The following is a 22,626-nucleotide window of genomic DNA, read 5'->3' on the forward strand; positions in this document are numbered from 1 at the left end:
TCAGACACTTACTAATTACCTAGCCATGTGGCCTTGGGCAAGCCACTTAAACCAATTTCCTTGAAAAGTCTAAAAAAAAATAAGAATAAATTGCTTCTTTTTGGCCACTGGCAGTATCTTCTTCAGTTGAGAATTCTGTAATTTGACTACAGTGTTTATTGGAATTTTCAATGTGGAATCTCTATCTAGAGGTGTTATATATCTTCTTTCAAGGATTATTATGTGTTCTTTATCTTGAATATTAGGGTCATTTCCCCTGATGATTTCCTGAAAGATATTTTCCACACTCTTTTTTTTAAATCTAGTAGACCAATATTTTCATAAATTATCTTTCTTGGATTTTTCACATAATTTGTTCTTCCCAAAAGGTATTATACATTTTCTTCTATTTTTTTCAGCCTTTTGATTTAGTTTGATGGAATCTTGATTTCTCAAAGACTCATTGATTTCCCTTTGTCCAGTTCTAATTTTTAGTGTTTTATTTTCTTTGGTTAGCTTTTGTATTTCCTTTTTTAGTTAATTGCACTTTTCAAATGAGTCCTTTCCTTTTTCCATTGATTAACTTTGCCTTTTGATGAGCCGTATTCCTTTTCCAGTTGGTCAATTTTACTTTTTGATGTGCTAATTCTTTTTTTTTTTTCAATTGGTGATTTTCATTTTTAAAGGAGTTGCTTTCTTCAGTCATTTTTTTTCATAATTCTTATTCATGATTCTCATTTATTTTTTACATTTTTCTTCTTCTTCACTTCTTTGGTTTTTGAAATCTTTTTTAAGCTCTTCCATGGGGTTTTGGATTTGAGTTTCTTTCATAAATTCTTTTGATACTACCCATGTGGGGAAGTTTCCAATACTTTCTTCTTCTGAGATGGCATTTGATCATCTCAGTCTGAATAGTATCTTTCTATGTTTAGTATTCTTTTTTGGTCTTTGTGCTCATTTTCATAGTTTTTGTCCTGGGATTGGGATCTGGTCCCTGGTTTATTGCTTACCAAAATGTGGCTTATTAGCCCAGGTGTTACCTACAAAGAGATCTTTTTTTTATTTTGTTTTGCTCAGTGTAGTGAATTGTTGTTAACCCAGTTCTGTCAGTTTCCCCAGTGTTTCCAGAGCTTTGAGACCCACTCTGCTTGCCTGCTGTCTAGTTGAGCAGGGACTCAGGCTGCTATGTAGGTGAGTCAAGACCTGGGATGCTATCTAGTTACCAAACCTTTGCTGGTATCTACCTGTCAAGACTTGAGCAACAATCTAGCAGCACCTGTTTCTTGGCATGTGCAGTGACTACTGCTGCCTTTCCTCCTCTTCCCACCTATGCTGGGCTATATTTCTCCTTTATACTCAAAGAGACAGACCTTTACTGAAGACCAGACTATACTAGTGTGTGACCTCCAACTTTTGAGTTCTTATAGCTAGATAAATCTAACTGCAAAATAAATAAAAAAGAAGTCAAGGACATAAATAAAATCTTAGAAAATTAGATATAATAAAATTATGAAGAAAATCGAATGAGCATAGAAAGCAATATGCTATTTTATTAGTATTGCATGGCACATTCCAGAAATCAACCATGCATTAGGGCATTAAAACCTCAATCAAAAGCAAAAATATTAAGTTCAACTATTTCAGACCACAGTGAAAAAAATGGAATTTAATACATAGCCATAGAAGCAAAGATTAAAATGTAATTGTAGGGACTGCTAAGTTGTGCAGTGGATAGAGCACAGGCCCCAGAGTCAGGAGTACCCGAGTTCAAATCCTGCCTCAGACACCAAATAATTACCCTAGTTGTGCCTTGGGCAAGCCACTTAACCCTATTAACTTGTAAAAACCTAAAAAAATGTAATTGTAATCTAATTGGTCTAATTCTATGGAATAAAAGTTTCAGATAACAAAATATAAAAACAATCAAGAATTTTATTTAAAAGAATGACAACATTGTGAAATTTGAGAAATCTATGGCACTTTTCCTAAAATTATAAGTAGCATTAATATAAAACCAAGAACAAACAATATCTGTAATGAAAATATATTGAAATATTCCCAGTAAGATTAGGATTTTTAAAAGGATGTTTTTTAATCACTGTTATTATTCAATATTTTATTATAAATCTAGCTATATCAATGACAAGAAAAAGAAATTGAAGAAATAAGCATCGGCAACGAGGAAACAAAATTATCACTCTTTGTAGATGATAAGATATTGTACTTAGAAAACTCTAGAGGATCAATTTAAAAACCAGTTGAGAAGACTGGGGGGGGGTGGCAGAGCCAAGATGGCTGTGTGAAGGCAGGAATTCCCAGAAACTGATTCCCCCCAAAAACTTCAAAAGCCTTCAAATTATGACTCTTGCCAAAATTTAGAGGGACAGAACCCATATAAGATTGAATGATACAATTTCCCAGTACAAGACAACTTAGAAGTTGTGCAGGAAAGGTCTGTTTTACCAGGACTAGAGGTTGCAAAAAGCTGCAGCGCAGCTACACCTGCAGTGCACCACAGCAGGGCTGGGAGCCTGGGTCTGTGGCAGAAGGGGTGTTTTCCAGACCTCTTGGCCCAGGGATCATTGGGGACAGCCAGAGGGGTGGTGAGAGAACCCTGCCACACCAGAATGAGTGCAGAGAAGAGCTCCAAACTTAGAGCAGCCCCGTGGTGAGAACTTGTTAGAGTCAGCAGAGCCACTCAGCACTTCCAGAGATTTCAGTCCATAGATAGTAAGGGAGTTGGGGAAGACTGCAGAGGTTTATCTGCTGTCCCTGGGTCAGGACTCACATATTTGTCCACATTCATATCCAATTAGCAGTCTGGGCTCCCACAACACCATCCTTTCTTAACACCACTACTGGGTCTGTACCCTGAAGATATGAGGAAAAAGGATAAAAACATCACTTGTATAAAAATATTTATAGCAGCCATGTTTGTGGTGGCAAAGAATTGGAAATCCAGTAAATGTCCTTCAATTGGAGAACAGCTTAGCAAACTGTGGTATATGTATGTCATGGAACACTATTCTTCTATTAGAAACCAGGAGGGATGGGATTTCAGGGTAACCTGGAGGGATTTGAATGAACTGATGCTGAGTGAGATGAGCAGAACCAGAAAAAACAGAAAAACACTGTACACCCTAACAGCAACATGGGAGTGATGTTCAACCTTGAGGGACTTGCTCATTCCATCAGTGCAACAATCAGGAACAATGTTGGGCTGTCTGCAAAGGAGAGTACCATCTGTATCCAGATAAGGAGCTGTGGAGTTTGAACAAAGTGCAAGGACTATTCCCTTTAATTAAAAAAAAAACAAACAGATAGCTTATTGTCTGATCTTGTTACCTCTTAGACTTCTCTTCTCTTTAAGGATATGATTTCTCTCTCATCACACCCAATTTGGATCAAGGTACAACATGTAAACAAAGTAAAGACTGACAGAGTGCTTTCTGTGGGCCGGTGGGGGGGAAGGGAAGCAAGATTGGGGGAAAATTGTAAAACTCAAATAATATCTTTAATAAAAACAAATTTAAATAAATAAATAAATAAATCTAAATAAGTAAATAAATCTAAATAAATAAATAAATAGATAAATAAATAAATAATCACGTAAGTAAGTGAAACTGGAATAAGATCTGCACATGTCAAGCTAATATAGAGGACACTGATGAGAATTTTGTCAGCAAGTGGATCAAGGGCACTTCCCAATGCTGATTTCTGGTTGGCCCAATTTCTAACAACAAATCCATCCAACAAATCAGTTAGGCCAGCTAAAGCAAAATCTCTAGTGCAACATTAAAATCTTCTTCAATAATCAAATAACCCAAAACTGGGTCCAAGGCAGTTCTTGTCATTGACAATAAATTTGGGATTGCCCATGAGTTTTTATACAGGCTGCGGGGAGGCCGCTCAGGCGCCGAGTCCAAGGCCCCGCTCTCGCCCGCGGCTCCCGGCCTGTGTCCCGGGGCCCCCGGCCCCCGTCTGGAGCTGTGTCCCCTCTGGCTGCACCCCACCAGCCGCAAGGCGGCCGCGACGACCCCACCGGCCCAGGGGCGCGGCCGGGAGCAGCCCCCAGTGTCCTGGCGGGAGGCTCCAGCCCCAGCAGGAGGCGGCGGGGCCAGCGACCAGGACGGGTTGGAGCCGGCCGCGGGCGCCAGCCATCAGTTCCTCTAGCCTGCCTGCCCCGGGCGAGGCCCCTTGCTCCACACACAGGGCGCCGTGGGCTCGGGGGGGCCAGTGAGAGGCTGCGGCCGGCGCCCCGGAGCAACCCCAGGGACCCCCGGCTCAGCCAGGTGGGCAGCATGGCCCCGGAGGCGGCGGCTGCCTGGCCGGGCAGCGAGCCTGGAAGTCGGCTCAGCGGCGGCAGCGAATACAGGCGTGGGGGAGAAGCTACTCCATGAAGGCGCAGCGCCCAGCGCCCTCTTGCCCCGCTAGCCCCGGGGCGAGGATGCGGGCTTGTGGGCTTCGGACCACCCCTGCCTCGGGCCGGGCAGCCTCGAGAGTAGCTATGTAATTATTAAGTGTCTGAGGCTGGATTTGAACTCAGGTACTCCTGACTCTAAGGTCAGTTGCTCTATCCACTGTGCTACCTATCTGCCTCAAATATATTTCTTATAGCAACATAATGTGGTATTCTGGTTTTTAATTCATTTTACTATCTACTTCCATTTTATAGAAGAATTCATATCATTCATATTTACAGTTACCAAATCTTTATTTCCCTCCATGTTAATTTTCTCCATTGGTACCTTTCTCTTTCCTTTCCCCTTATTCTTCGTCACCAATGTTTTACTCCTTCTCCCCTTTAACTTTTCTTTTAAATTTTAACTTTCAGTTTATTTTCACTTATAACTTCATCTTCCCTTATATTAGTTCCTTCTTCCCATTTATTCCCCAGTCCCAACTTCCTTAAAGCATAGGATAGCTTTTTAAACTCATTTGTAAATGTATGCTAGTCTGTCTGGGCCAGATCTATTGAATAGGATTTATTCAATGTTCACAACTTCCCTTCTTTCCCTTTATTATAGTAGGTCTTTGTGTTCTTCATCTTCACTGATACCTAGCCTTCTTCTCTTTATGTTTTTTTGGTTTTAACCCAGTCATGTTCTTTCATCCCCTTTGTCACAATAAACTCCTTTTATCTGACCTGATAGAAATACTATCAGTTAAAGTGCTATCAGACAAACAACAACCAATCCAGGGTTGATTGATCTATTGATTGATTGATTGATAAGCAGCATTGCCTCATAGGCACTAAGTACCCCTCTCTTATATCTCATTTGAAGTACTCTTTTCAATCACATCAAATTATAATCACTTTATACCTCACACCCTTTCCAAGTACCCTTCATGGACACACAATCCTCATTAGACAAAGTATCATGCATAATAATATTATTTCATAAATCATTTATAACCACCATTCCCCCCAAAAGCACACTCCAATTGTAGCCAAAATGTCAAGGTAAAAAACTCTTTTCATGATGTTTTCATTTCCATTCCCTCTGAATACACTTTCTCCTTCTGTATCTATTGTACTCCTACCATAGTCCATAGCCCTCCCCAACCAAAACATTAGGTACATTCTCTCCCAAACTCTCCCCTTTAGCTAACCCAGTGTGGTACTTAAAACCTCCTTTAAGACCAACCCTTCTTAGTAGGTTTCCACCCTCTTCCCTATGGTACTACAGACCACTATCTAGTAAAGTTACTTCTGATTTAATTAAATATAGATTCTCTAAGCACTGTAAATACTGGGACAGCCTGAAGGTATTTCTTGAGAAGTTTCCATTTGATTGTAAGGTATGAGAGACATTTGCACAGGACAGACCAGCATAGGATGCCCTCATCAGAGAAATTGCTCAACTGAGTAAGATAGAATTAAAGTAGTTCAAAAGATAAACAAGTCTCATTAAGTTTAGAGTAAAGACACCAGCTTTTCACCTATGCACAGCCTGTGGTAGAATATTCTGAGCTCATATTAATCTGATGAGTCACAATCTAATGCATTGTAATTTGTCTCAAACATAGTCGGGTAATTTTGTTCTTCCATAGAAGGGCAAGAACCAACCATACCCAAATCCTTGAAGTACAATCTTTTCAACTATATTCAACCCTTTAACTATCCTAAGAGAAATACAATTCTCAAGAGTTACAAGTATTATCTTCCCTTGTAGGACTGTGATCAAATTAATTTTCTTCCCTAACTTTTTTTCCCCTTTCCATTTAACTTTTTATGCATCTCTTGAATCTTGAATTTGAAGATCAAATTTTCTGTTCAGTTCTGGTCTTTCTATCAGGAAATTTTGCATTTCATTTAACAACCTTCTTTTCCACTGACAGAATATGCTGGATTTTGCAGGGTAGCAAACGTTTGGTTGTAGTTCAAGGTCCTTTGACCTCCTAAATAAAGTATTCCAGGCCCTCTGAACCTTCCCTATTGAATCTGATAAGTCCTATGTAATTCTGATTGTGTTTCTTTTGTATTTAAATTGTTCATTTTTTCTTATTGCAGTACATTATCCTTTATTTGAGAATTATGGAATTTGGTTTATAATAGTCCTTAAAGTTTTTATCATGGGGTCTCTTTCTGGAGGTGTTCTGCTTATTCTTTCAAGGAGAATTTTGTCTTCTTGATCTAGTATATTGCATTGGTTTTCCCTGATAACTTTCTAAAAGATATTTTCCAGGTTCTTTTTTTTTGAATCTAGGTTTTCTGATAGGCACATAATTCATTAATTACCTCTAATTACCTCTTCTGGATCTATTTTCCAGGTGGGTTTATTTTTCCTAAAAGGTACCATATGTTTTCTTCAATTTTTCAGCCTTTAGAGTTTGATTGATGGAATCTTGGTGTCTCATAGATTCATTGTTTCAATTTGTTCAATGAAAATTGTTAGAGTTTTGTTTTCTTTAATTAGCTTTTGTGTTTCCTTTTCCACTTCCTTGCTTGATTTTACTTTATGATGTGTTGCATTCCCTTTCCAGCTTGTTGATTTTATTTTTTGAAGAGTTACATTATTGTTCCAGTTGGTTATTTTTACTTTTAAAGGAGTTGATTTCTTTAGTTCGTTTTGCATAATTTTCTTGCATAGCTTTCATTTTTTCCCCATTTTTCTTCTACTCTTCTTTGTTTTTTAAGGCCAATTTATATGTTCTTTTGAAACTTCCTATGTCGGTAAGCTTTCACTGCTTTCTTCTTCTGAAGTGGCATTCTTTTCACCTCTATCTACATAGTAATTTTCTATGGTTAAACCTCTTTTAGTTATTTTGGTTGATTATTTGAGCTCTGCTCCCAGTGTTCAGGGAGTATAGACCCAAACGTTTTGTACTTGGGCTGGGATCTGATCCCTGGCTCATCACTTGTCAATATGTTGGCTATGCAGTCCAAGCATTGCCTATAGGTTTCGTCCTTTAAATCCAGGCTCTGACTGTTCATTAGTTTGTTCCCAAGGCAATCCTGTCTTTTGCCTCAGTATTCTCAGGATTCAAATTTTGCTTGGGGTTGTGAACCTCCCTTCTGGCTTCCTATCGAGCTACCAGGACCTGTGCTGGTGTCTAGCTTCCAGGACCTGGACTGCACTGTGACTAAAAGCCTCCTGCTGGCTTTCTTGCTCTCCTGCCTAGCTGGGCTTTACTTCCTCTTCCCCTCCCCACTAAGAGACAGACCTTTACTGAAGATCCTCCAAGGAGTCTACTGTGGAAAACTTGTTTCAATCTTTTTTTTTTTTGGTGGGATCTGTAGCTTTAATGATTGTAGAGGAAAAGATCTGGGAGCATGCTAGTTTCAAGCTGTCATCTTGGATCCACTTCAGAAGTCTTGGTTAATTTTACTTTTTAAGTAATTGGCCCAGTTGAACCAATTTTAAGGGAATTGATTTCTTTTTCCATTTGACCGATTTCACTTTTAAAGGCATTGTTTTCTTTCACCATTTTTCATAATTCTTTTGCATGACACATTTCTTTTCTCCATTTTTCTTCTTCCTCTCTTCTTTGGTTTTCAAATTTTTGAACTTTTACAATATATCATTTTGAATTTGAAACCAATTCAAAATCCCCTTTGAAGTTTCACATGTAGGTATTTTCTCACTGTTTTCCTCTTCTGAGATAGCATTTTTATCATCCCTTTCAGAATATTAGCTTTCTACAATTTGTACTTTTTTTTCCTGCTCATTTGGATAGTTGAATTCTGCTCCTGGGGTAAAGGGGGCACAGTCTCAAGCTTTTTGTGCTGGGATTGGGATCTGGCCTCTGATTTACCCTTTCCTTATGATGTTACCTATGGTGCTTCAGATGCTAGTGGTTTATTCTCTGCTTTAATGCATCCTAATGCAGTCCTACTAGTTGCCCCAGTGTTCATGGGGTTTGAATTTTAACTTCCACTCTGTGATTAGGACCCTCACTGTTGGCCTGCTTCATTGCTTGCTTATTGAGCCAGACCTGAACTGCATTGTAGTTAAAAGACAACTCTGTTTCCCCCCCCCACACACACCATTTCCAATTCTCCCATCTCTGCTGAGCATACTTCTCTTTTATCTAAATGAGACAGACCTTTATTGAAGTTTCTCCACAATATTTTGAGTGTAGAACTTCCTTCACTATTTTTTGTGAGTTCCGTTACTTTAAGGTCTGTTTAGAGACTTCATCTAAAATTACTTTGGGAAAATCTCCAGGAACCTTGTGTTGCCATCTTGACTCTACCCTTAGAATGAACAATTTCTACCAAAATTCCATTTAAAAGAAGATAAAGAGAATTTGTAGTATTCTAGCATATTGTAATCCCATATTTAATTCATTTAATTCTGGATTTTTCCAGTCCTGTTTGGTATAGTCTTTTGAATCTAAGTAGGTTTGTCAATAACAAAGAAACTCTCAAACAATTTATAATTTTTGTGTACCGGCAGCACATTTAGTTTCTTATGGGAAAGACTTTATGGATGCCCTAATAATAAACCATAAAATTCTTGTAAGCCATAGCTATATTATACAAATCAATTGTTTAATTTTCCAACTTTCTAACTTTATCCAAAGAGCACAATTAAAACTACCCAGTAATTTTCCAGTGAAAAATGTTCCTGTTCATTCCATGGGCATGGGTAATTTATTTTAGTCCTATTGATTCCTTTTGCCTCCTAAAAAGCTAGATTGAAACAACAACCATTAAAGCTTCCAGAGCTTTTTAACATCTGGTTATGATTGCAGGCAATTGCTCTATTCCTTATTCCCAAGGCTGCTTACACCATCACTGAGAGTACCTTCATTAGCCACCTACTACTCTCTATTCAGGCAGCACCTGGGGAATGGTAGGCAAAAAAGATAAGAAAATATCTGCAGGCAAAGCCATGATTATTGGCATTAAATTACTTATATCATTTAGCCACAGTGTCTACTCCCTAGTGAAGTGTGAGGGAACATAGACAGTTGCACTATTTATTACTTGGGATAGTCATGTCTCTCCATATTTGGTGAATTAGTTTCATTCATTTTATAAAAGTCAACCAGCATACAGGCCTCTTTTGGTCTGAAAACTTTATAAACATAAACCTTCTCTAATAATAGAGACAAATATTTGAGTAATAGGAGAAATTTGCTGGTCTCCAACTTTCTCTTGAATTCAATTTCTCCAAACCATTCCATGTTTGCAGGTTACAAATTATTGACTACATATCCCTTTGCTTCTATAATTATCTTAGTTTCCTGAAGTTGAAAACACACTTTTGCCCTTATTTTCGGAATCAGGCTAGGGACTGAACTTGAGATATTATTGACATGGAGAACTCCTGGATAAGAAAACTTCCTTTGCCAGTGTAGGCTGGAATCTACCATATTTCCACATGTATAAGATGCACCTTAATTTGGGGACCTGAAATTTGAAAAAATCAAACAAACAAACTATTATGTAAAGTTATTGAACTCAAGTTTATTCATCATGAAATTCACAGACCTTTTGCTCATAGCTTTCAAGCATCTTTTGGGCAAGTCTAGTGCATGAATTCATGCTCAGTCCATTCTGATTAATGAACCTGAAGCCCCAATTGTGTCCTTCTTTGAAATCAGTCACTTCTTTTTCATCAGAAATTCTTCTTTTCTCCTGTTGAACCATTTTATGGACACAGGAATTCCACTGGCCCTTTGTTCTTCTATCTATCTCTTCACTTCCCTCTCTAACTCAGGCCATTTGCCTACTTTGCCTCTCATGGTCTTCTTCTGCCAAGGAGTTTTCAGGAGGGTTTCTTCTTCTCAGAGCCCTGCTTGATTGTTTTCTCAATTGGAGGAGGACCAAACTGACTTTCAGAAGCATGATTTCCATTCACTTTTGCAAACTGGATCACTTTGAACTTAAACTCAGCACTGTACAAAAATCTTTTCTGAACCATTTCTGGGGAGAACATGGCAAAATGTAACCTAATATATCAATAACAAATGGGAAACAATGAATGTAAAGATAATAAGTGCAAAAAAGTGAGAACTGCAAGTAAAAAAAAAATCTACAACTACTGTATAAGATGCTCTCAGTTTTTAGCCCCAAAATTTTTTGAAAAGAGGTTAGTCTTATACATGGGCAAATACGGAATTTAGTAACATAATCTCAGAGAGTTAACTCCAGGCATGGCAAGTGATTGCCTAAGGTCAGACAGTTAGTATGTGTCAGAGATGAGACCCATATTTTTCTGTCCCTGTAATATGCTAATAATTTTTCCTTTGATTTTTTCTTTTTTAAATAATATTTCATTTTTTCCTAATTACATGTAAAGATGTATATACATTAAATATAAACATTATGAATCAATATACATTAAATATAAACACTGAAGAATGTTTAATACATTTTTTAAAAAATTTGAGTTCCTATTGTTTTCTGTTCCTCTCATATCTCGCCCTCCCTGAGATGGTAAGCACTTTGATATGGGTTTTAAAACACACACACACACATACACACAAATATATATATAAAGCAAAATAAATCTAAATATTAGTAATGAAAGAAGATAAAAGCCCAAAGAAGAAAAAGCACAAAAAAGTGAAAAATAGTATGTTTTGATTTTCATTCAGACTCTATAAGTCCTTTCTTTGAAAGTGGGTAATATTTTTCATCATGAGCCTGTTGAAATTGTCTTAGATCATTGTACTGCTGAGAATAAATAAATCATTCACAGTTGCTCTTAATGTAATATGACTATTACCGTGTTCAATATTCTCCTAGTTTTGCACACTTCACTGTACATGAGTTCATATAAGCTTTTCTAGATCTTTCTGACATATCTACTCATTATTTTTTACAGCACAATGCATTTCATTCTTCTTTCTTTTTTTAATTTAAGGCAATGGAATTAAGCAACTTGCCCAAGGTCATACAGCTAGGCAGTTATTAAGTGTCTGAGACCAGATTTAAACTCAGATCCTCCTGACTTCAGGGCCGGTGCTCTGTCCACTGTGCCACCTAGTTGCCACAGTGCATTTCATTCTAATCACAACTTTTATAATCATTGACTGATTGATGGACATCGCCAAAATTTCCAATTCTTTGCCATTACAAAAAGAATTGCTATATATGCATACAAATACAAACACAAATACATATATATATATATATATATATATGCATATAAATACATACATATATTTGTATAAATAGGCCCTTTTTGTTATAATAGCAAATGTGAGAGATGTAAAGAGTACACCAGATTTGTTTTAGTTTCATATCAATAGTAATTTAGAGTCTTTTTTATGACTAAAGATAGATTTGATTCTTCATCTGAAAACTGCCTGTGTCCTTTGATGATTTATCAATTTAGGAATGGCTTGAATGCCTATAAATTTAACTCAGTTTTCTATATATTTGAGAAGTAAAGTCTTTTTTCCCAAAGCTATTTCTTTAAAAGTTATTTTCCAACTTTTTGTTTTCCTTCTAATCTAGACTGCATCAGTTTTGATTGTGCAAAAACAATTTAATATAACTAAAATTATCCATTTTATATTTCATGATGCTTTCTAGCTCTTGTTGATCATAAATTCCTTCCTTATCCATAGCTCTGACAAGAAAACTATTCCTTTTTCTCATAGTTTTATTATATAATCACTCTTTATGTCTAAATCATGTACATATTTTGACCTCTTTTTGGTTTACAGTGTAAAATATGAATCAATATCTACTTTCTGCCAATTTTCCAGGTTTCCCAGCAGTTCTTATTATTTAATAAGTGAATTCTTCTTCTGGACAGCAGAGCCAAGATGATGTCATGAAGGAAGGAATTCCTGGAAACTTGTTCCCCCCAAAACTCCCAAACTATCAACATTTAGTGGGGCAGAACCCACAGAAAGATTGAGTGATACGATTTCCCAGTCCAAGACAACTTAGAAATTCTGCAGGAAAGTTGTTTCACCAGGACTAGTGTTGGAAAGAGCCACAGTGCAGATGCAGTGCAGCACAGCTAGGCAGGAGAAAACTAGCTCCAGCCTTCCAGACAAGCTGCAGGGTGCCTGGGCCCATGAAAGAGGGGGCAGTTTCTGACCTCTTTGCCCAGGGATCACCAGAGACAGCCTAAAGGGGTGGTAAGAGAACTCTGCTGCACCAGTGTGAGTGTGGAGCCAAGTACCAACCTCAGAGCAGCCCTACAGTGAGAATCTGCAGCAGGAATTCATGAAGCCACCCAGCAACTCCAGAGTTCCCAGTCCACAGGTGGTAAGTGGGTCAGGGAGACTACAGAGGTCTCTCTGTTCTCCCTGGGGCAGGACTCTACTGTTCACCCACACTCAGATCCAGGTTGCAGTTTAGGTCCCCATAGAGGAGCAGGGATACTCCTCACAGCTTCAGGGAAGAAGGCAGGATCTGTGGTCATCCACATACCAGAGCACAGGCCAAGAGAGTGGTTAGAGATTCTCATAAGACCTTGGAGGAATTATGGTCCCTGTGAGGTGTCCCAAAACCCCCCCAAAGATTTTTAAGTGTGGTAAATCTGACATAGACTAAGTTAAGGAGAAAACAACAGAAAAAGAAGAATCTGACTATGGAAAATTAATTTGGTCCCAGGGAAGATCAAAATATACACTCAGACAATGACAAATTTGAAGTTTCTTTGTCCAAAGCCTCCAAGAGAAATAGAAAATGGGTTCCACCAATAGATGAACTCAAAAAAGACTTTGAAAAACAAGGGAGGTAGAGGGAAAAATTAGGAGGAGAAATAAAAGTGATGCATGTAAACCATGCAAACCATATCAGCAGCTTGGTGAAAGAAATACAAAAAAAAATACTGAAGAAAATATCATGTTAAAAACCAGTCTAGGCCAAATAGGAAAAGGCAAATGAGGAGGAAAATGACTTAAAAGCAGAATTGGCCAGCTGGAAAAGGAGATTAAAAAAAACTCTCTGAAGAAAATAACTCCTTCAGATGTAGAATGGAGCTAAAGGAAGCTCATGGATTTGCAAGAAATCAGGAAGAAATAAAACAATACCAAAAGAAAAAAATTAGAAGAAAATGTGAAATATCTCATTGGAAAAACAACTGACCTCAAAAACAGATCTAGAGGAGATAAATGTAAAATTATTGGGCTACCTGAAACTAATGACTACCAAAAGAGCTATGACTTCATTTTTCAAGAAATAATATAGCTAAATGACCCTGATATTTTATAAGAGAGGGTAAAAATAGAAATTGAGAGAATTCACTGATCACTTCCTGAAAGAAATCAGAAAAAGAAAAACTCCCAGGAACATTACAGCCAAATTCCAAAACTCCCAAGTCAAAGGGAAAATACTAAAAGCTGCCAGAAACAAACAATTTACTACAACTTGTAGTAGCACTACAGTCAGGATTACATAGGGTTTGGCAGTGTGTATATTTAGGGCTCATTGGATATTCCATAAGACAAAAGAGCTTAGATTAAACCAAGAATCAACTACACAGCAAAACTGAACATCCTCTTTTAGGGGAAAAATATGGACTTTCAATGTAACAAGGAACTTTCAAACTTTCCTATTTGAAACAACCAGAGCTGAACAGAGAGTTTGATCTCCAAAGCAGGACTCAGGGGTACCATAGAGGAGGTGGACAAGAAGGACTAATTATGAGGAATTTAATGATGCTGAACTGCTTGCATTCCTGCATGGGAAGAAGATACTGATACCTCATATGAATCTTTCCATTTATAAGAGTAATTAGAAGGAGCACATATAGGCAAGGCTCAGTAGGAAGTTGATTAAAATGGTATAATATTGTATAAAGATGGAGGAAATACTGGGAGAAAGGGAATGGGGTGGAAGAAAGGGCTAAGATATTTCACATAAAAGAGTCAAGAAAAAGCTTTTGCAAAGGAGTGGAATGGGGAAAGGTGAGGGAGAATGAGGGAACTTCTATTCTCATTGTACATGGCTCAGAGAGGAAATAACATACACACTTAATAGGCTTTAGAAATCTATTTTACCTTAGAGGAAAAATGAGAGGAAAGGGATGAGATAAAGGGGAATGGGGGTAGGGGAAGGGGAAGGGGAATAGGTGATAGAAGAGAGAGAAGATCCTGGGAGAAGGTACTCAGACACAATACACTTCTAAGCAGAGACAGGGTGAAAGGAGAGAGAGAATAGAATAAACGAGAGTGGGGAGAAATAGAGTGGAGGTAAATACTGCTAGTAATAGCAACTGTGGGAAAAATATTTAATCAACTCCTCTAGTTGACTTATGATAAAGAAGACAACTTCTCCCAGGGAAAGAGCTATTGGAATCTGAACACAGACTGAAATACACTTTATTTTCTCTCTTACTATTCTTGAGGTTTCTCTATCTTTTTTTGGAGGGAGGGGAGTTAATGTTTACTCTTACAAAAAGATTTTTGTAATAATATAAATACATATTGTAATAATTTAAAATACATAAGCCAAATTGTCACTCAATAAAAATAGCAAGTTCTTGTCCCAGAAGCAAGCATCTTTAGGTTTATCAGATATTAGATTACTATGGTAATTTGTGTCTTGTGTGCCTAATATATTCTACTGATATTTCTTGGATTACCTGTTATTTTTAATGTTTTGTATTTTTTTTTATTATTACAGAGATCCATGGTTTGGAAACAAAAGAATTTAAAATAATTAATTGGTAATGATTTTGTGTCTTTAAGATTTAATGTGAACAAGTATGCCCTTGTTTTCAATAATGTTAAAAATGGAATTAAACCTTAGTAATCACTGAGACTTATCATAGCACAATGCTGTGAGCTAAATATATCAAGTGCTATTATCTCCAGTGTTCAGAAAGATTAAGTTACTTACCTTAATTTTCCTATGACCAATGTAATGGGAACAAAACTAATTTCAATTATCACTTTTTTCCTGTGGAACAACAAGTTTTAGCTTTTCTCATTAGCATATTTAGTGAGCCTTATTCCTCTCAGGGATTGGGAATCATTACAAATTTATATGCCTGATATACATTTGAGTTTACAAGAATGCTAGGGTTCTCAGATAATTTTAGAATCTGTTCCCAGATCTATATATCTAGCATTAATTTCCTTCTCCTTTGATCCAACCTAACATCACCAAGTGGGCCTTGGAAATCTCAAACTGGATGCCCCATATACATGTCAAACTCACTATAACCAAACATAACTCATTATCTTTCCCCACAAATCCTCCCTCTTCCTATCTTTCTTTTTACTGTCAAGAGAATTGCTGTATTTCTAGTCATCTATGTTCTCAAGACTATTGTTACCCCTGACTCATCACTTTAACTCAACCCTAATCCATTGCCAAATTTTATTGTTATTACTTTCAAAATGTCTTGCTTATTTATTCCCTTCTATGTACTCACAAAATCACTATCACTGTTTAGATTCTTACTACTTTTCTCTGGATTATTACAGTAGATTTCTAATTAGTCACCTTGTATAAAATCTTTTCTCACTAGAACCTAGCCTCTACTGAAATGTCAAAGTGATTTTCCTAAAGTATGTTATCCATCTAATTCGTAAAATCAAGGGATTTTCTATTCAAAGACAAATATAAACTATGTTATCTGACTTTTAAATTACTTCATAATCTGATGCCTTCCTTTACTTTTAATTTTTAAAGAATATTTCTTTCCCCTAAAATTATTCTGTGATCTAATCATATTGGCATATTTGTTATTCTGCATCCATTACTCTCCATTTCCCCCACATTATAAATTTGTATTAGCCTCCAATTTATTTAATCTTGACACCTTAAATGAGATCTCAATCAATCAATCATAGGCTTTACATGTGAGAGATACTTCCAAACGGAATGACATCAAATATATGTATAGTCAGGTCAAGAAAATTTGGTCATATTCCATAGGTCATTTTCATACTGATTGAAATCAGAATCGTTATAGAAATTTTTAGCAAGATTGGCCAGAGAAAGTCTTTGTAAGGCCCTAAGAAGGTTGAATGTCCCTTCATTCCATCAATATCTTATGGCCATTCTTTGATAAGTTGACAATAATGTTTGCATTGACAGCTAGGGATGAATTAGAGGTAGATTTGTCATGCTTAAGGGGAACTTCTTAAATACTGCAGGAATGAAGAATTTAACTTTTTGACAAAATGAGCTCTCTAAACTAGAACCTGGACAAGTGACTTAACCTCAAATGCTTCCCCAAATTAATAAAATTAATTATTCAAAAAAATTCCTTAAGTGTGACTGATAGTTTCTCAATTGATAATCACAAGGTAGAAAACATGGTGGTGGTGATTTGAGTCATTGGTATTAGAGAATCTCTCCTGACTCCTTACGGACTCCTGAGAAGAGATTTAGCTTTGCTCTAGGACCCTAGATTCATCCCTGACAAAGACAATTAGGAGAAAGGTCCTTTGAAATTATATGGATTATACCTGGAATATTCTCCCTTTACAATCTGTTTTATTTTTCCCCAACTTCCCTCAAAATGTAATTCAAATTCTCCCTTCTACAGGAGGTCTTTCCCTAGTTCCCTCTTCCCAAACCTTATCCAACATCCTACCCTTCAGTACCCTAAATTTCTCCTTGTTTACCCAGTCCTTTTAGCATAAGACTTAGTTTATTGAATGGAATTCAAATAGCACAAGACTTTGAATCAAAATACCTGGATTCAGTCTCCTTTAACATTCTCTAGCTGTGAGTCACCAAATAAATTATATCGACCCTTTCTCTATCTCTTTTCTTTAATCTATAGAATGTGAAGAATAATATAGCCCTACCTTACTCACAGGGTTGCCACAAAAGATGCCCTTTGAAAACTAAAAAGTAAGAATGGCAAATTGAGGGGATGCCCATCAATTGGGGAATAGCTAAACAAGTTATGAATGCTATAGAATATTATTGTTCTATAAGAACCCATAAATGGTCAGACTCTAGAGAAGCATGGAATAACTTATGGGATCTGATGCTGAATGAAGGAAATAGAGTCAAGAGAACAATGTATTCATTAGCAACAACATTGTGATATGATGAACCTTGACGGAATCAGCTCCTCTTAGCAGTCCAAAGAGCTAGGATAATTGTATCTGAATGATTATGGACTATATTATCCACAACCAGAGAAGAAAAACAAAACAAAACAAAACAAAAACAAAACACACTGGGGAAAAAAACAACCCTTCTGAATCTGATGAAAGTTTTATAAAAATTATGTCTTATGTATCTCTTTCCCTTAATCCTGATCCCTCATGCCAAAAATTATTAATTTGCAAACTTGTTTAACTCTCTCATATATATACATATATATATATATATATGTACATACATATACATATATATATATATATATATATATATATATATATATATATATATGTATGTATACTAACCTATCTATTCCCTGCTGAGGGGAAGAGAGTGGAAGGGAGGGTGAAGGGAAATTTTGTAACTTGAAAATATGCATGAACATATGAATGAAAATAAATGAATATATTTTTAAAAAAGAAAACTATAAAGTACCAATTAGTAGTCTGGCAGGACTTGAACTATGGTCTTCCCAACTCAAACACCAGCAGTGAAAAGTTTACTGAATTTGGAGTCAGAGAATTTCCAAAATACTGTGTGACCCTAGATCAATTACTCACCCTCTCTGAGTCTTAGTTTTCCAACATATAAAATGATAGAGCTTAGATAAAATGGCCTCTAAATTTGTTCCCAGCTCTAAATTTGCAGTTCCATATTTCTCTTTCTACAATGCTATTCTCTGTATCCACAGAGGTGGAATTTTAAATTTTAAATCAAATTTTCAAGTAACTCAGATTTTTTAAAGCAATATTAAGCCAACTCCATTATTTTCAACAGTGTTAGATAATCAGTATTGCTCTATTATTCCTTGGATAAGAATGGACACAACTATCTGGGCACAAATTGTTAGGTACTTATGCAGGGAAAGATTCACTGCTTTTAAAGTTTGGCTGAATAGTTAGGAAAATGGAAAACACTATTATGTACTGCACCACAGTATATCCAATATTCAATATAGAAGCATTTCATCCTAAGGGCAAGGAAGCATAAAAGACACTTTAATTCTCCATTTATGGTAAGATTGGATTAAAAATGCAAGAGACTGATCTAAAAACTAGCAAGAATGGAAAATAACCAAGTGAATTTAGTTGAGTATTTATAGAACCAAGCATATTTTATTCTTAATAGTTAGAAGTTTAATGCATTTCAGAGTCTGAACACAGACCTACACAGAGAGAATCAAATACCTGATTGACAAGATGCCAACACATTATGACAGTTCCTGAGCCACCTGACCTGAAACATTTATACAATTTTTAAAAGTGCACAAATAGCAAATTTCTTCAATGCTTCCAGCGTGGCAGCCTTGAACTTTCAAATTTGTCACCCATAATCCCACTGGACTCTGCTACAGTACCAAACGAGTGCATTAGTTAGCAATTTTTTTAAATGGGAAAAGTTTAAACATCCCCAGGTGCTCCGATTGTAGAAACTTTAATTTGTGTGCCAAGCAGCAGAAAAGTCATCAGCCATGAAAAGACAGGTCTAAACCACTATTATTAAGAACAATGAAAACCACCCACAACCTAACATGTTCCAACTATTTCGAAACAGTGATAATATCCCATGATTTCCCAAATGTGTGGACATGGAAAGCAGCTGGTGTTTTTTTTTTCCAAAGATGCAGATGGTAATATTTGGTGATTATGTCTAAGGGTACTTAAACAGTATGAACATTCCTCTGAAATCTAATAAGAAATTATCCACATGTCATCAGTGGTTTGGCAAGTAGTCCCTGGTATCAGTGATAATGCAGACAGTCCTAAATTTTTTTCCTTATCTTCACAAGGTATTATGAACTAGTTTGGGATGAGATATCTCCTTGCAAGGGACTGAGGAAGGTCTTGATAGATTTAGTCAAGGCTGTGAAAGGATGTCCTAGGAAAGAGGGATTTGGTGTCAGAGGGATAACCTGAGAGTCAAGTTTCAGGGTCATAGACTTATTTGTTCCATTTAAACAACAATAAAACCATTTCCTAATAAGTAGGGCTTTATAGAAATGGAATGGACTTTCTCAAAGCCCCTTATCCAATTTTGCAAATGGAAGCTGTACCATCACTTTTCAGATATCTTGTGAACACAAATGCTTTTAAGTCACAGATTTAATTAGTTGATGTCTGAGGATACTTCCAACTCTGCGATGCTGTGATTCTGGACACTGAGGCAAAATTAATTTTTTATATGCTAGGAGAAGACTTTTGAGAATTTCAAAAGCAATCTCTTTGTACTTGTTTCCTCACTAGTAAAATTTAGATAACAATATAGCCCTATCTTCCTTTCTGAAATTTCATTTTGTCATGCCTAGAATATGCATAACAATAAAACCCTGCCTTCAAACAGAGTTGCTTTGAGTGAAATACTTTCCAAATGTAAGGTGCTGGTATTTATTTTCCCAATGGTGTCCATAGGGAAAGTAGAGAATTTTAAAGAGTTGAATTTTCAAATACTCAAGAAGTTATGAATTCTTAGAAATCCCCCCTACAAAGGAAATACAAAACATATTTATAAATAGGCAATTTCATAAGAGAACATTAAGCAAGAACTTTTGAGAAAAGGGGTTCAAATTTGAAGATTAATTTATAGTAATTGGAATTCTAAACTGGGAGAGTGACATCATGAATGAATGGACAGAGTTCTCAACTGAAAGAGCAGTGCCTTATTTTTCACCATGTTGAATAATACATTTAAGCATAATAATTTTTCTATCATAGACCATAGAAAAGGGAACAGATGAAACTTTTCTCACTATTTTTATAGAGTGACCAGCTGCCAGTCAGAAACATGCATATGAGAGGGGGAGGTGAGGTGGAGGGCAGTTAGGTGCCACAGTATATAGAGCAATGTCTCTCAGGTTTAAGGACCTGAGTTCAAATTTGTCCTTAGACATTTGACACATACTAGCTGTGGGACCTTGAGAAAGTCACTTAATCTCACGAAAAACAAAACAATGAAATAAACTTTCCATACTCCTAAATAACCCACATCTTTGTTAGAAGACACCATGCAATCACTATAGACCTCCCCAAAGAAGTCTTATAGTGCCTGTGTTCCCTAAACAGAAAATCAGTTGTATTCTGGTCACAACTCTTTGACAGATTCACTTTAGAATCTTGTCTTAGATTTTTAATACACAAAAAGGTAAGTTAATACTTCTTTACCTAGGAAACAGGGGAAGAGTAGATGAAAAAAATATTTGTGAATACATTCAATATCATAAAGTTCCATGTACATAAAAAGGTAGTAATTAGTATTATCATTTATAATGGAAATAATAGTAATTAAATCTCAAATGTAACAAAAGTCTGATATGACTGTAATATTGAGATCAACCAGAGAATGGCTCCCACAGGGAGCCCTGTCTGCTCCCAGCGTGGCCTAATGGCAGTTGCCTGGAGGCTGTGCTGGGGTTTGTAAAAGTTGGTAAGAGTAAGGACTACTTCAAGAGGTAGCAAATGAAATTCTGGAGAAGGAGAAAGGGAAATGCAGATTATTATACATGAAAATATTTAGTAATCCAGGACAAAAACAAATACAAAACACAAAATACAGGATGATCATCCAAGTCACCAACCAAGATATCTTCCAGATTGCTTATGCCCATATAGCAGGGGTTATGATGGTCTGTGCAGCCGATGCTCATGATCTACCAAAGTATGGTATGAAGGTTGGCCTGAAAAATTATGCTTCTGCTTACTGTACAGGCCTGCTGCTGGCCTTCAGGCCTCTTAACAGACTTGGTGTATATAAGATTAATGAGGGCCAGAAGGAGGTGACTGGAGATGAGTACAAATGTGGAAAGCATTGATGATCAACCTGATGCTTTTTACATACTACCTGGACATAGATTGCCAGAACTACACCTGGAAACAGCTTCGGGGCCCTTAAGGGAGTAGTGAATGGTGGTTTGTCTATTCTTCACAATACCAAAGTAGGATTTAGAAAGCAAGGAATTCAATGCTGAAGTACATCAAAAACATATCATGGGCCAAACTGTTGTAGATGATATCTGTTATCTTATGGAAGATGAAGATGCTTATAAAAAACAATCCTCACAGTATGTAAAGAACAACATAACTCCCTACATAGTGGAGGAGATGTACAAGAAACCTGATGCTGACATCCCAGAGAATCCAGTGTATGAAAAGAAACACGAGGGAAGTTAAAAAAGAAAATATGGTATCACCCCAAAATGTCCCTTGCCCAGAAGACAGACAGAGTTGTTCAGAAGAAGACGAGTTTTCTCAGACCCCAAGAGCATGCAGCTGATGGTTAAAACATCAAAATCTGTCATTTTCTATGAAGACTTTCAAATTAAGCCAATAAACTTATTGAACAACAACAACAAAAGATCAACCAGGAAGAGAAAACAATATGCCCATATTTCATTACCATGTATTTTCATATCTCTCATAAATGGGGGATGGAAAGATATATGTAATGAAAATATTGTATATACATAATACTGTGTATAAGAATACTTTTACAGAGTCTAGGATAATTCCTGAGAAAAGCTGATTCTTATTTGTTTGAGGGGATTTAAGTGATATAAAACAGTATTTGAAGAAACTACTCTGGTAAACTATTATGGAATATGCAGGGACAAATTGAACTGCTCTATTATAGAGCTCTTTCTGAACCACATGATAAATGATTTTGTGGGACTGACATGAATGATATTATTTTCTTTCTAGATACTTCAGATGCAATTTCCATCAGATAAACATTATAATTTTCAATTTTTTTTTACCAGAAACTCTTCCAAATATCTACAGATAAGAGTAAAGTCAAAATAAAACTATCAAATTCATGGGCTACATTTAAATATACAAAAAATAGACAATTTGAACAAGATTTATATAAAGAGAATAAAGGTGAATTGATTTAAAAATAAGTACATCAATTCTGGGATTTCCTGGGTAGGGCCAAAATGGTGGAGAGAAGCTAGGAAAGCTTCCAAAGCTTTTCCCAAAATAACTTTAAATGAAGCCTCTAAATAGACTCTAAAGCAAAAGTGTACAAAAAGACAGATTGAAACAGTTTTTTAGCTCAAGATATCTTGGAGGAACTTAAGGAAAGATCTGTCTCACATGGCTAAAAGGGGCATTCAGTCCAACATAGAAGGAGGAATTGGGAAGTCAGTGGGTGGCTCTTAGCCT

General features: G+C 36.5%; 2 pseudogenes; one reads left to right on the forward strand and one right to left on the reverse strand.

Moving 5' to 3' along the window:
- Positions 1-2,781: 2,781 nt before the first annotated feature.
- On the reverse strand, positions 2,782-4,282 carry LOC141522914 (cardiolipin synthase (CMP-forming) pseudogene; annotated as a pseudogene).
- Positions 4,281-21,743, forward strand: LOC141522916 (large ribosomal subunit protein uL18-like; annotated as a pseudogene).
- The last annotated feature ends 883 nt before the right edge of the window (positions 21,744-22,626 follow it).

This window comes from Macrotis lagotis, chromosome 4 (genome assembly GCF_037893015.1).
Source record: "Macrotis lagotis isolate mMagLag1 chromosome 4, bilby.v1.9.chrom.fasta, whole genome shotgun sequence".
Lineage (NCBI taxonomy): Eukaryota > Metazoa > Chordata > Mammalia > Peramelemorphia > Peramelidae > Macrotis > Macrotis lagotis.